General features: G+C 40.3%; 1 long non-coding RNA gene across 1 annotated transcript in view; it reads left to right on the top strand.

Moving 5' to 3' along the window:
• The window catches only part of LOC108545149 (uncharacterized), a 48,677-nt gene that overhangs the window by 29,733 nt on the left and 5,732 nt on the right, over nt 1-13,212 (top strand). Inside the window, exon 2 of the long non-coding RNA XR_001890061.1 lies at nt 7,186-7,397. This is a non-coding gene — a long non-coding RNA (uncharacterized LOC108545149). The remainder of the gene's footprint in view (nt 1-7,185; nt 7,398-13,212) is intronic.

Here is a 13,212-nt window from a genome sequence, read left to right as displayed (position 1 = left end):
AGTGTGGACACGTAGAAGTTTGTTTTTAATTTTAGTGTCCAATTAATATAAAACCAAGTACTGTTTTGAAAGTATTAAAATAAGCATCATGAAAAATATAGGCTGTCTATCTTTCTTTTGTTCCCCAACTTCTGTGACCCAGACATATTACCTTTGGCATCCTGCACAGTTACCTGAGATCCCTTTCTTCTGATCTTTTACTCACCTTGGGTGCTTATATTTGTGTGTGTGTGTGTCTGTGTGTGTGTGTGTGTGTGTGTGTGTGTGGAGATGTATAAGGAAAAGATCACATAGCAAAGAAAAAGTAGACTTGGATTTATTTCTGGCATTGGCTTAAAACCTGGATCTTTATTTTCCTAATATAAAAGAATTAGACCCAGTGGTCTGCAATATTCCTTCCAAAACTCAAACTCATTGGATCTATGAAAATTAATGTTATATAATTGTGTGACCACTCTCTTGTTTCCTAGAGATATGGTAGCATGTGGTACCAGCAGTACGTTAGCTCTGGAACATAGAAGTTGCGTAGTAAGTATCTGTTTGTTGAATGAATCACCACCATTGGGTCTCTAAGCTCTAATATTATTATTGCCTGGGGCAGTCCTTATCTCTCTCTCTCTCTCCTGCCTATATTAAATCATGTTTCAAAATATCAATGCTCTTCCCTTGTTGCCTCTGTTGCACAGGTGCTCTTAAACTTCAATAATTCTTGCTTTCCACCACCATATTTTTCTAAAAATGTAAAATATGTATACACTAAAATCAAGATTTTGTTCTGGTAGATCCTGAAAAGAAGGTTAGCATGGGTTAGTGAATAGATTGAGAGTCAAGAGAGGTGTCAGGTAAACACAGATGTGACTGTGTGAACCTGTGTAAGTCTGGAGGCCTCGAATTTCCCAAACACACTACATCAACAGTGCTGACCCTCCACAGCAACACACACCTGACAATAGAGACTCCATCTTTCAGTAGAGATTTGCTGCTGGAAAAGAAGACATTATTCTAGGTCATTTGTTCCTAGCCATTTTCCTTATTTCCTTAAAAATACATCTTTAAATAATAAAAAGAAAAAGCAAGTGTGATCGTAGAGATGAGGAGACCCTGTCAAATTGTTTCTGTGCAGAGAACACCTAGTAACTAAGAACCTGCATGAACATCACATGCTAAATTGTTACTTATTAATTTGTCATGCCCTGGGACAGAATTTTTAAATAATTTGAAATATACAACACATACCATACCTAAAGAGGGATTTTAATCCCATTCAGAATCATTCTTGCCTCATCTATTTAAGAAATAGACTTTACAAAATTTGGCCATTTAAAAAAATGCACAGGGGCCAGGGGTGCAGTGCCTCACAACTGTAATCTCAGCACTTCAGGAAGCCGAGGTGAGCAGATCACCTGAGGTCAGGAGTTCGAGACTAGGCTGGCCAACATGGTGAGACCCTGTCTCTACTATAAATACAAAAAGAAAAAAAAAATAGCCAGTTGTGGTTGTGCATGCCTGTAATTTCAGCTACTCAGGAGGCTGAGGCGGGAGAATCATTTGAACCCAGGAGGCGGAGGTTGCAGTGAGCCGAGATCACGCCACTGCACTCCAGCCTGGGTGACAAAGTGAAACTCCATCTCAAAAAAACAAAAACAACGAAAACAAAATGCACAGACCTGTCTTTGGTATTTTTCCATCTAGATTGAGAATAGAGCAGAATCTGGCCTCAGAATGCTTATTCCTGATCTCTCATGCAGCCTAACCGTATATTACAAAACAAACAAGCACACAAATTGTTCTGTTCTTTTGGAACTTGGTAATTAAAGTAAACCAAATAACTATTCCAGGTGCACTAAACCCAAATGCCAATGTCTGAGATAATAGTCACAAGGTTGGCTACCCTGCAGTGTGGGGATAAGAGCTGAATATATATTAATAATGATTGCTAACCTAGGCTGTTAATCTTTTAGACACCACTGTTTATTTCACTCTTCTTGACTTTCTGCCTTCTTCTTCTTTTTTTTTGTTTGTTTTTCTTTTCTTTTCTTTTTTTTTTTTTTACTTTGTTTAACCAGGAAGCTGGTTTTGGATTCTATTACTTCAGAGCAAATAGCAGAAATACTGTAAAACTTTTTGGTGTGAATATTCTCAAAACCCCAAGACCTTAGGGAAACTTAGAGGGTTTGGGGAAGAGGTGAATATAACAGAGAAAGGGATTTGCAGGATATGAGGATTTTTTTTGATCTACAATGGGAATCCATTTTCTATATTGGGGAGTTCCTACCACTGTGTATGATTCTAAGAAGGAGGCAGACGGCATGTCCCATCACAGAAGAAAAAAAGAGAAGGGCCATTTTTCAGCGTCCAGGGAAGCTTTGGCACGGGCCCCGGCAGCGACAGCCTGAGGCAGTGGTAGGGGCTTTGTGACATCTCCTGTCCTTTCCAGGCCAGAGTCTCCTACCTCGGCTCCTGAAAGCCTCGCCTCCTTTCGGTCTTGTCCATCACGGCCTGGGTCTGCAGGTTTCTGGGTCATTTTGTGGCTTGTAAAGAAAGACAATGACGTCTATTAGAGAAACAAATTTGCTTTATGTACTCCACCAACACTGCACACATGGATGTTTCTGGAGAACAACATGTTAGCCCCCCTCACTGAGCCCAGTTTTACTCCATAATCCATAACCTCAAATGAATCCTCAGTGCCCAGCAATCATGGCAGTTCCATGACCCAGCAATTCTCCACTATCAAGAACCTCTTTGCACCCTTAAGAGTTTTCATTTCCATGGTTAATTTCTATTGGAATTAACTGTATTAAGAATTAAGACTGAGAACTGTTGGAATATGTATTTATTATAAACCCATGACATATTAACACAACACATTTTTATGAAAATTTAGTGAGAAGAACAGCATCGAGGTTTGCCACTCTCCTTGTTGTCAGGCTGAATGCAATGTAGCTGGGTCCCATCTCCTCCATTGATTTGTTGCAACAAGTGGTTAGGTTGAAGTAGATTCAGAAAGATGTGAGGAGAATTTTAACAACCTTTTATGATACTCGTGTATATCCTTCTCTGATATTGCAAAGAAATTTGAAGAATATAAATTTCTGAAAGGTGAGTTGCAGTGAGGAAATCTGGAACTTTATCAGCGAACTTTTTGTCTTCTGTTGGACTCATCTATCATGGACTTTGAAGGAGTCTTTCATCTATGTGAGATTTCGCAACATCATGCACCCTTGAAAACACTGGTTCACCGAGTTAGCCAGATTTTCCACATGTCCACATATTTCATTATCCAATGGCAAAAATATTACACACTGGTTATTATCACAGCCCATTTCATCAGAAATATCTTCAAATGTGGAGACACTGTCAGACTCCGATGAGTGGATACAAGTTTTCCATGTTTCTGATTTTCACTTGAAAGTTGAAATATTATCATTGGCAAGAAACACAGCCAGTTGTCTTTCCTTGAAATGACACGTTCGCTTCATTCATTTTCAAGAAAATATCTGCCACATCCCCAGGTTGGAGTAGCCGGTTTGTCTGTCAGTCTTCCTTTCAAATAAAAAGTGTCCCATGAAAAGAGCAGCCAATTCACCTGGAAGCTCAAATACTTGTCAAGATCTTTTCCTTGACATGAGCGTGATAATCACCATGCTTTGGCATGCGGCGGAAGTGCTCAAAACACACCTCACACTTATCACACAGAAGAGCGAAAAGATATGTACATAAGGGTTGACATTCAATCATATTTACAATCTTTATAGCTTCATCGTGGGTATTAAGGGAAACTGGAATATGTGTATGTGTGTCTATGTATTTACATGTTTTTTAACTGCAAATGCATGGCAGGAAGAACACAATGGCCATTGGTACAATTCGATTCCACTGCCTCAATTCCGCTTGGGCCAGCCATTTTACTCACCGTTGTTTTTGAACTGTTAGTGTAAACATCAACATGATGAAACAAGCAAATAACATCTTAATTTTCTTATAAAAGTAGTTTTGACTTCACAGATATCTTGTGGAAGTCTCAGGCACCCCACGGATCTACAGACCTGCCTTGCTATCCCAGGGCAGCCATCTAGAGCTGTAGATACCTCCTCCCTCTCACTCATTTCTATCTGGTAATCTGATTCCATGGTACATTCAGATGCAATCTGGAGAGACCTTCCATCTGCCCCGTGAGCCCATCCCATCTTCTGACTCCTTCTGGAGCTACAATGAAGATACATTTTGTATTAATGCTTAACTTCTTCATTTCAATTGCCATTGAGGTAGCCTAATAATATTCATAAGTAAATATTGGATTTTAGTTTGCAATAGAAAAACCCACCATATAATATGTTTATACAACTAATAATTAATTAGTTAAAATATGTATTTTTAAACAAATTAACCTTGGTAGAGACCACGTTAAGAATGTCTGAGTTGAAGCTTTCAAAAACTAAAATCTTTTATTAAAATTTTTTTAATAAACATAAACTACAAGGTAGAACATTGTTTGAAAAAGTCATATTTAAACAAAATTGTTTTAAATTTTTTGGCATACACTACCGATTATTTTAAATAGTTTTTCCAAATGGGAACTCTTTGACATTGTTCATATGTACTAGCGCAGAGGGGCCAGCACAGCCTGCTAGCAAAGCAAAGCCCATGCCCTGCTCCCCAACCTCTAAAACTGTGCAAGAGGTTTTGACAAACAAGGGGTGATCATAGGAATTTCAACCGGGGGTTGGACAAGCAAACACACAGCATAGCCACCTTGAGCTCACTCTGTCAGTACTGCTGGATTCCTTGGTGAAAAGCAGGATGGAGTGGGGAGATTTGGTCAAGGATGACATTGAATACCTTGGGAACTGTAACACACCCAAGTCGCTCAACCTAACTTTTAAGAGCCTTTAGACCATCTGGGGCTGCTTGGGGGACATGAGGGTGGAGCGTGGCTTTCTCTTCACTGTGGGGCTACTTTGCCCTTGGGAGAGGTGCACACGTCTGGTAAGACGCTGGTACATGACTCCATCTACAAGAGGACGTATTTTCCCTGAGGAGGATTCGCACTTGCAATCAACATTGCTAACAGCTCGGGGAACAACTCAGTGTCGCTCATGTTAAACCACCCTTCACCTCTCTGTTTTTAATGATTTTTTTCCTCCTTGCATCAGTGACAATCAGCTCAACCACATATCCTTCCACATGATCTGTTCAGTCATTTTATTCTGTTCTGAAGTCTGGCATTCAGTCATTCAACAAATATTTGGTAAACTGGAAAGTTGGTCTTCCAGTAAGTTTCAGCATCCTGAGACTTTTGTTAAATCAGGTAACCCACTAGAGACAAGACAAACACATAGTTTATCATTTAGTAGGAAACAGCTGCAACTGGATTATTGCATGATTGCATTTGTCTACGCAATGTAATTTGTACTAAACATTTTAAAATGACAAGTAATGTAGGTTTTATATTAAAAAGCATAAGCAGTTTTCAAAATAAGGATGTGGCAGTAATATTGAGGCTGTATTGCATTTAAGTGGGCCAGATTCACAAACATGGCTAGGAGAATAGCAAAGGAGTGATGCACACAATTATGCTTGTCTCTTTAAAATTTCGTGGCTCCTAATAGCAGAATCATCTGCTCACACCATCTGCTAGCTGTGATGTGAGGAAAAATAGCACGTGCAGGTACCGTAATATACAATCTAATTAGTGTACTAAACTTTAATTTATTGGAGAAATTGTAAATATAAAAACAATTATAATTTAACAAATCTATTCTTTTGCTGCTTTAATGAACACTCTGCATGTGCTGGGTTATTATGCATAGTTTTCTTTTTTGTGTTATATTGCAAGCTACCTTCATCACAGGGACAATGAAATTGCACTGTACACCGGTCCACTCATTTTCTCTGCGTTTGCAATCATAATCAGAATGCACTCGACAGTGGAACAGCTTCATTGCAAATAGAAGTAGAATTGAAAAGTTCTTTGCCAATTTGGCATTAATTCCGAGGACAGCTTGAGGGCTTACCAGAGATAAGATGTCTCTGATGGCTTTTCAGCCATTGAATAGAATGATTTAAAATAATCTCTGTCCAGTGACTGCTTTCCCTAGATTTTTCCTCCTCTTCTCTCCTACTTCCCCTTTTTCAAAATGTTTCATCTTTTCCTTCTGTTCCTCCACCACCTCCTTTTCCTCCCCACCTCCACCCTTCCTCATCCTTCTCTCCCTCCTACTTCTTCTTCTTTTCTTCTTCCTCCTTCTCCTTTTCCTTCTCCTTCAGAAAGCTGGGGACATTGGCCATCACTGTCCATCTGAATACAAGACATGTTAAAAAGTGTGGACTGCTGAATGCGTCATCAAATACTTTTGCACGTCATTGTTAAAACAACCTTTTAGTTAAATGGTGGTATCTTTTAAAGAAAGGGATTAGATGATTCCATATCAAATTTGATTATTTGGGGAACATGAGATTATGTGGGTTGAAATTAAGTTGGGTTTGCATTGCACGTGAGCTAAGACTTTCCTGTTCTAGATTCTAAATGTACTCTAAAAAGTGTTATTCACTAGGTAAAATAGACCTTGAATTAAAAAAAAAATGTTTTGGAGATGGACCTTTTTGTTACCTAAAGACCTACCACAGGTTTGTTCATTCTTTATGGCTTCCTAGATGGCCTTGCACATAGACAGGACAGGTGACTGCCCCTGTGATTTAGTGTCACTGTTTAAGGAGTGCCCTGAAACTCAAGGTATGCCTAGGCATACCATGCTTACATGGGGGTTGGCACAAGCTTGGACTTCTGGCTAACATTCCATGTGATAGATGGGGATAGCGTGTTTGGATGGACTGAAAACAGGTTTTTGCAGGGGAAGGCAGGACGTTATAGGGTAACAGAGGTGGTGAAAAGATCCTCAGAGGAAAAATAAGAATTAAGGCCAGGGAACAACAGTTTCAAAAAACTAGACCTGCCTCCCCCTTGTACCTGAGATTGGTCCAGGGTTTTCTACTGTCATAGAAGCAAGAACCAGGCAGTTGGGGTGTGTGGCAGTTTAAAAACATGTCCACCATTGTTTGCAACACTGCCTTTCTTGAGCTGGAGATTAATTCCTTCCACCTTACCTGTGGGAGAAAGAAAAAGTGTGTGACTTATGAGACAAGATCGGAAAGTTACTTCTGCTTCCCCTCGCTCGCTCTCAGATCATGCGCCTGGAGGGAGTCAGCCGCCCTGCCTAACAGCCAGTCTCTCCAGCCCTGTGCGTGCACCACTGTGGAAGCACTTTCTCCGGCTCTCCAAGCCTTCAAACATCTGCAGCTCTGGCTGACACTGTGTCTGCGGCTTCTTAAGAGACTCTAAGTCAGAACCACGTGACCAAGCTTCTTCTGAATTCCTTACCCAAAGAAGCTGTCAGGTAATAATATTTGTTGTCACTACCAACTAAGTTTTGAGGTAATGGTTATGCAGCGATAAAAAACATGGGTTAAATTCCCCGGCTCTATGTCCAGCTCTTCTATGTGATACGGACACATCAATCCCCTGGCTTCAATTTTTCCAGCTTCAAAACTGGGTTATATATTTCACTCGATGACTTCCATTAAAAAAAATAAGGAAAAAAACCAAGTTATGTATATATTGCCTCTCTTTCAATGTCATTGTGATGATTAGCTATAGTAATGTGTATCAAAGCCTTTGGTAGAAAGTTTTAAACATATAAGCTCCCCTCCCTCTATTTTCCATGACTATATGGATGTCGGGTGGGCACAGTGACTCACACCTGTAATCCCAGCATTTTGGGAAGCTGAGGCAAGAGGATGGCTTGAGCTCAGGAGTTTGAGACAACCCTGAGCGACATGGCAAGACCCTACCTCAAAAAAAATCATAAAAAAATAAAATAATACAAATTTTAAAATTAAAATTAAAAGTAATATGATTGTGAATGATGGCAGAGACCAATCTAGGTACACATGACACCATAAACACCCTGCATGGTAGCTGCAAATCAGCCCTTGGTCTACAGCCCATCCCATGGCATATTTTAGGTATATAAAACATGTTGAATCAGGGATAATGACTCATATTTCCTTCTCAGGGTTATACCACGGTCTGAATGTTAGTGTCCCCCCCCCCCCCCCCCCAAATTCATGTGTTGAAACTTAATCCTAATACGATAGTATTAAGAGGCAGGGTCTTTTGGGACATTATTAAGTCATGAGAGATTAGCGCTCTTACAAAAGAGATTGAAAGGGCCATGTTTACTACACAGCAAGACGATGCCATCTTTGAAGCACAAAGCAAACCCTCACCAGGCAATAATTAGCTGATTAGCTGGCACATTAAGCTTGGACTATCTAGCCTCCAAAATTGGGAGCAATCAATTTATGTTGTTTATAAGTTACCTAGTCTAAGGTATTTTGTTATAGCAACAAAAAGGACAAGCCAGGTTTCAACCCTAACATTTCCCATAAGGATTCCAAAGGCCGTACTTAAAATGTCTTGCTGTTTCTTTCTCATTGTTGATAAATGTATTAATCTTATAATAGTTGTAATAAGTCTTTCCAATAATTTCCAGTAGTAAAGGAAATATTGAATTACTTGCTAAACTTAATTGTTAACTGAAGTTAACTGACATGTTTCATGTCATAGGGGTTAAGAACATGTGAGTCCATGCTCACTCTCTTCTGACTTTTCTCATCCACTCCCTCTAATTACAATCACATCCTAAAGGAGTAACTTTCTTTTACTTTTTTTGTCATCTGTTCACCCAGAGTCTCCACATTGAGGGGACATTTTGGCATGGATAATGTTCAGGTCATGTTACCCAATATAGTTGCAAAACCTTTTGGCTGTTTTGCCTGATGGACTTCATCTCATCTGCACTTCTTTTTTCCTATTCACCGTTGTGAAACCCACGTGATCTAGCCTCACTCACACCACTACTGACATTGTCTCCCCAAAGGTCAATGCTCACAATTCCATGACTAACTCCAAGAACGTTTTGTGTCTTTTTTTTTTTGTTTGAGCTCAGGTAGCACTGGGCCTTATGGCCTGCCGCCCAGTTCTTGACTCTCTTGCCTCCTCCCTGGGTTTACGTGAAGTTGCTTTTCTTTCCTGGTTCTCCTCCAACTCTCTGAGGACTTCATTTTCTCCTTCTTCGTCTTCTTTGTTTTTTTTTTTTTTGAGATGGAGTTTCAATCTGTCACCCAGGCTGGAGTGCCGTGGTGGGATCTCAGCTCACAGCAACCTCCGCCCCTTGAACTCCACTTGAGTTCAAGCGATTCTCCTGCCTCAGCCTCCTGAGTAGCTGGGACTACAGGCACCTGCCGTCACGCCTGGCTACGTTTTGTGTTTTTAGTGGAGATGGGGTTTCACCATGTTGGCGGGGCTGGTCTTGAACTCCTGACCTCAAGTGATCCACCTGCCTCAGCTTCCCAGAGTACTGGGATTAGAGGCGTGAGCCACCACGCCCGGCCCTCCCTCTTTGTATCTTTTGCAAGAACTTTATCTGCTTCTAGTTTCTTAGATATTTCTGTCTTTAACACGTTGGTCTTCTTCCTAGGAGGAAGTCTAGACTTCTGAGCACATCTCTTTTCCAGGGCAGTCTTCAGTTGGCATCTCTGTTTCTTGTTCAACAAAAACTTCCCACCAGTCTATAATTATACGGGAAAGGAGAACCTTACCAGTGGTGTGTCCTTTGTCCTCCTCTGCAGTTTCCAGCACTGTGATGTGTATGAGACAGGAAACTGGTGTCTCCCAGTGAAGGGCACTCTTTGCTGCACCCCCAGGGAGTCACATGGCAGAAATTTCCTTCAGAACTTGGGGCTAGAAAAGGCCCCGCTTGTTCCAAGAAACAAACCTTTATCTCAGTCTCTGACAAGTATGAATTATAAATTAAAAACTTTACTTTGGCAACAAGCAGGATTATCATTAAGCGTAGGTGCCAACTGCAGCAGCTCTCCTGGTCTGTGTTTCTGAGTGTTTCTTTTCCCCGCTCTCCCTTTCTATCCTTGTTTGCTCAAATTGTATTGATTTACTAAATGTGCTCTTCTACTTTTTTTTTTAAAGGATGTGGTGTGTATTCATTTCTTCCCCACATATCTGAGTGTGTTTGTTTGTCAGATACTGAGCCAGGTATCCACCCATTCTGAAGGACATGTTTCTTAACTTTCAAAGGACTTCCTGAATGTTAGAAAACAGAAAAAAAAAAAAAAAAACAGAAAATTATAATAACCTATCATTTCAGCTGGAATGGAGATGAGTTCAAGGTAGAGTGACATAAACGGGAGAAACAGAAGCATTAGTTGGTGGCATCAGGAAAGGGATAACAGGAAGCTTGGACAAAACTGGAAGAACTATAGGAGTTTTTCCAGGAGCTAAGCAGGTGAACAACATTCCAGACAGCCAATCGCAAAGGCAAAGGAAAGGTTGCACAAGAGCTTGATAAGGTCAGAGGATTGGAGTCGAGTCCTTTTGGATCATAGAGTCATGGAATTAGTATAAACAGAGACCCCAGAGCCAGATCATGAATATTCCAGTATGATTCGCAAATAGCAGATTTCATTATGAAGAATACCAGTAAAAAAAACTTTAGGCAATGGAGTGACATTGCATTTTCATGTTGGCAGTGTGTAAAAATAAAGTGCATAAATGTCAGCTTAATTGAAGGAAGTTTTAAGCTATCAGGAATGATATTCATTGTGGAATTAGAGTGCATACCAGCATTTGCTAATAAAATAGGAAGCTAGGTGCCTGACTCAAACTGGTGTGATAACTTAATGACCTTCCTTAGAGTATAAGGTATAAGCAGTCTTGGTCTATGTCCACTTTGTTTATATTTTGTTGACATATCATTTATTGATGCCTGACTTTGCTAATCTTGGCTAAAAAGTTCAGAGTACTTTAAAAGGTCTCCTTACTGTGTGTGGTGGCCAAGACACATTGGAAGACTTCTGCAGGAGGCTAGCATTTGGATCTGGGGAGATGATACCCTTCTTGGAATTCAGTCTATTTTGATAGCATGTGGAGATTGATTTGATAATCTACAAAAATGCACATGAATGTCCCATTCATTTTTCAAGGGGATAGTAACCTTTTGACTCAAGTGCTATCCAGCTGCAAGGAGAAAGCAGCATCCATCAGAATGACATGTACTGCAGAGTAACATATTGCTTGGCACCGGGAGCACAAAGATGAGCTCTGTCCCAGCTACTGAGAGCACATAAAACATGCAAATAAATGCACCAAAGTAATGAATGTGGATGCTCGGCTTTGTTACTCCTGGGCATTCCACCCCGTGCTTCACGGAGTGAGACATTGACTTCTGTACTGGAAAAAGTTTCTGCTTCTCATCTCTTAGCTTTTCCTTTCAGCTTCAGTAGATGTTGGCCTCATTATTTTACTGTGCTAAACTTGTTGCTTCTAGCTCAATTTTCTGTGTGATAGAGGTGGTAATCGATCTTTGCCTTTAGTGTGAATTCTCTCATAGTGGGTAGAAAGTATATATTTTCTTGTGTTCTTTTGTTTCATTCATTCACTATTTTAGTTAATCAACCAACAAGTGTTTATTGAGAGAACAGGTTTTGCCAAGTACTTGGCTTGGGATTCAGGGACTTCAATACACATGAGGCATAGTCCTGTCTTTGCAGACCCCACAGTTTAGTGGAGACAAATAGGTGAATGATCATAGTGCATAGGCTTCATGTAGTGATATATTATTTGAACAGAAGCATTAGTTAGTAAATAAATCAGTAAGTTCCCATATATGTGTGTTGCCTGAGTTTGGGTATGAGTGGTTGCTTTCACCAGTTTCCATAGTATTTAGAAGAGTGATTCTCTTGGAATGAGGAGAGTTAAACTGTTCTTGGAGCTTTTCCAAACTCCATAAGCTCTCTTGTAAACTCTCCTCCTCAAAGACTGAATATCACTGCTGTAAAGCAGTGGTTTTCAACTGGGGCCAAACTGTACCTGTGATCAAAGACACATCAGAACGTCTGGAGACGTTTTTGCTCGTCATATTTAGACAGGGGTGGGATGCTACTGGCATCTAGCGGGTAGAGGCCAGGGATGTTGTTGAATATCATACAATGCTCAGACCAGTCCCCCACATCTAAGAATGCTCTGGACTACAATACCGATAGTGACAAGACTGAGAAGCCTTATTGTAAAGCAATGTGTAAGGTGGAACCACAGCATGTTACTCAATGGCAGTGAAATATGTTCTATAACAAGAAAGAGATCTTCATTTAGATTTTCAGTTCTCTATGTCCAAATCAGTTCGTATGTTCCAGATAAAAGGCCCTCTTATATTTAACCAATTTTTGAATACAGAGAAATACCCTTCATTGCCTGAAAGTTCTTCTTAACCTGATTGATAGCAAACAAGGTCCTATAAGCCATCAGCATGGGCTTCCTGGGCCCTGGTCTGAGTTATCATTAGGGCTTGCCCCTCCGAGGGCCCTTTCTCCTTCTGGGTTCCTTGTCACTCAGATGTCACCTTGCAGCTGCTTCCTGTCCACCCCTCGGCAGCTGCCATTCTCCCCTGCTGCTTACGACTGACTGTTGCCCAGTCTCTGTTTCTTTCTGTGTCACCAAGTGATATCTAATCATATAATAAATCAGGTTATAAAATGTTTAATAAAAGCTTTGCAAGTTATGACCCCTGTCACCAAGTGGTCATAATTCCTAAAGCCAATCTTAGATAGCCTGGGTTTCAGTGATCTTAGCTCTGGGAGACTCTCAGAACATAAGTCTTGCTTTCACAAAATGTTCTCCCTTTTGTTGAGAAACATCGTACATTCCTCAAACCCTGGGGTCCCAGCACGTTTGAGGGATTCCAGCCAATGCTGCAGTGAGTGCCTCCCTCGCTACCATGCACCCTGGTTTAGAGGGAGGCAGTAGAGAAATCCTTTAATTCTGCATTTCCTAATGGCAATTCCTTGCTTTTCCAGAACATGCTCTACCAGTGGCTTGGTGACTGGACAACTCTTTTCTTACTTAATGAATATCCTGAAAGCTCAGCTGACCACTCCAAATGTATATAATAATACAATATAAAATAACTATTAATAATAATTATTATTTACATAGATAATACGGTATTTCAGACCCTGACAAAAATTAGATCATCGTGGTTTTCTTTGACATGTCAAATATTTGGAAGCTAGTATTCAGATTGATTTGACTTTCACTGTTACCTTTACTTTTTTTTTTTTTTTTTTTTTTTTTTTTTT

The sequence above is a fragment of the Rhinopithecus bieti genome, unplaced genomic scaffold (genome assembly GCF_001698545.2).
Source record: "Rhinopithecus bieti isolate Rb0 unplaced genomic scaffold, ASM169854v2 scaffold_27010, whole genome shotgun sequence".
Taxonomy (NCBI): domain Eukaryota; kingdom Metazoa; phylum Chordata; class Mammalia; order Primates; family Cercopithecidae; genus Rhinopithecus; species Rhinopithecus bieti.
The sequence above is the reverse complement of the archived record's forward strand: the minus strand, read 5'-3'. Positions and strand labels throughout refer to the sequence as shown.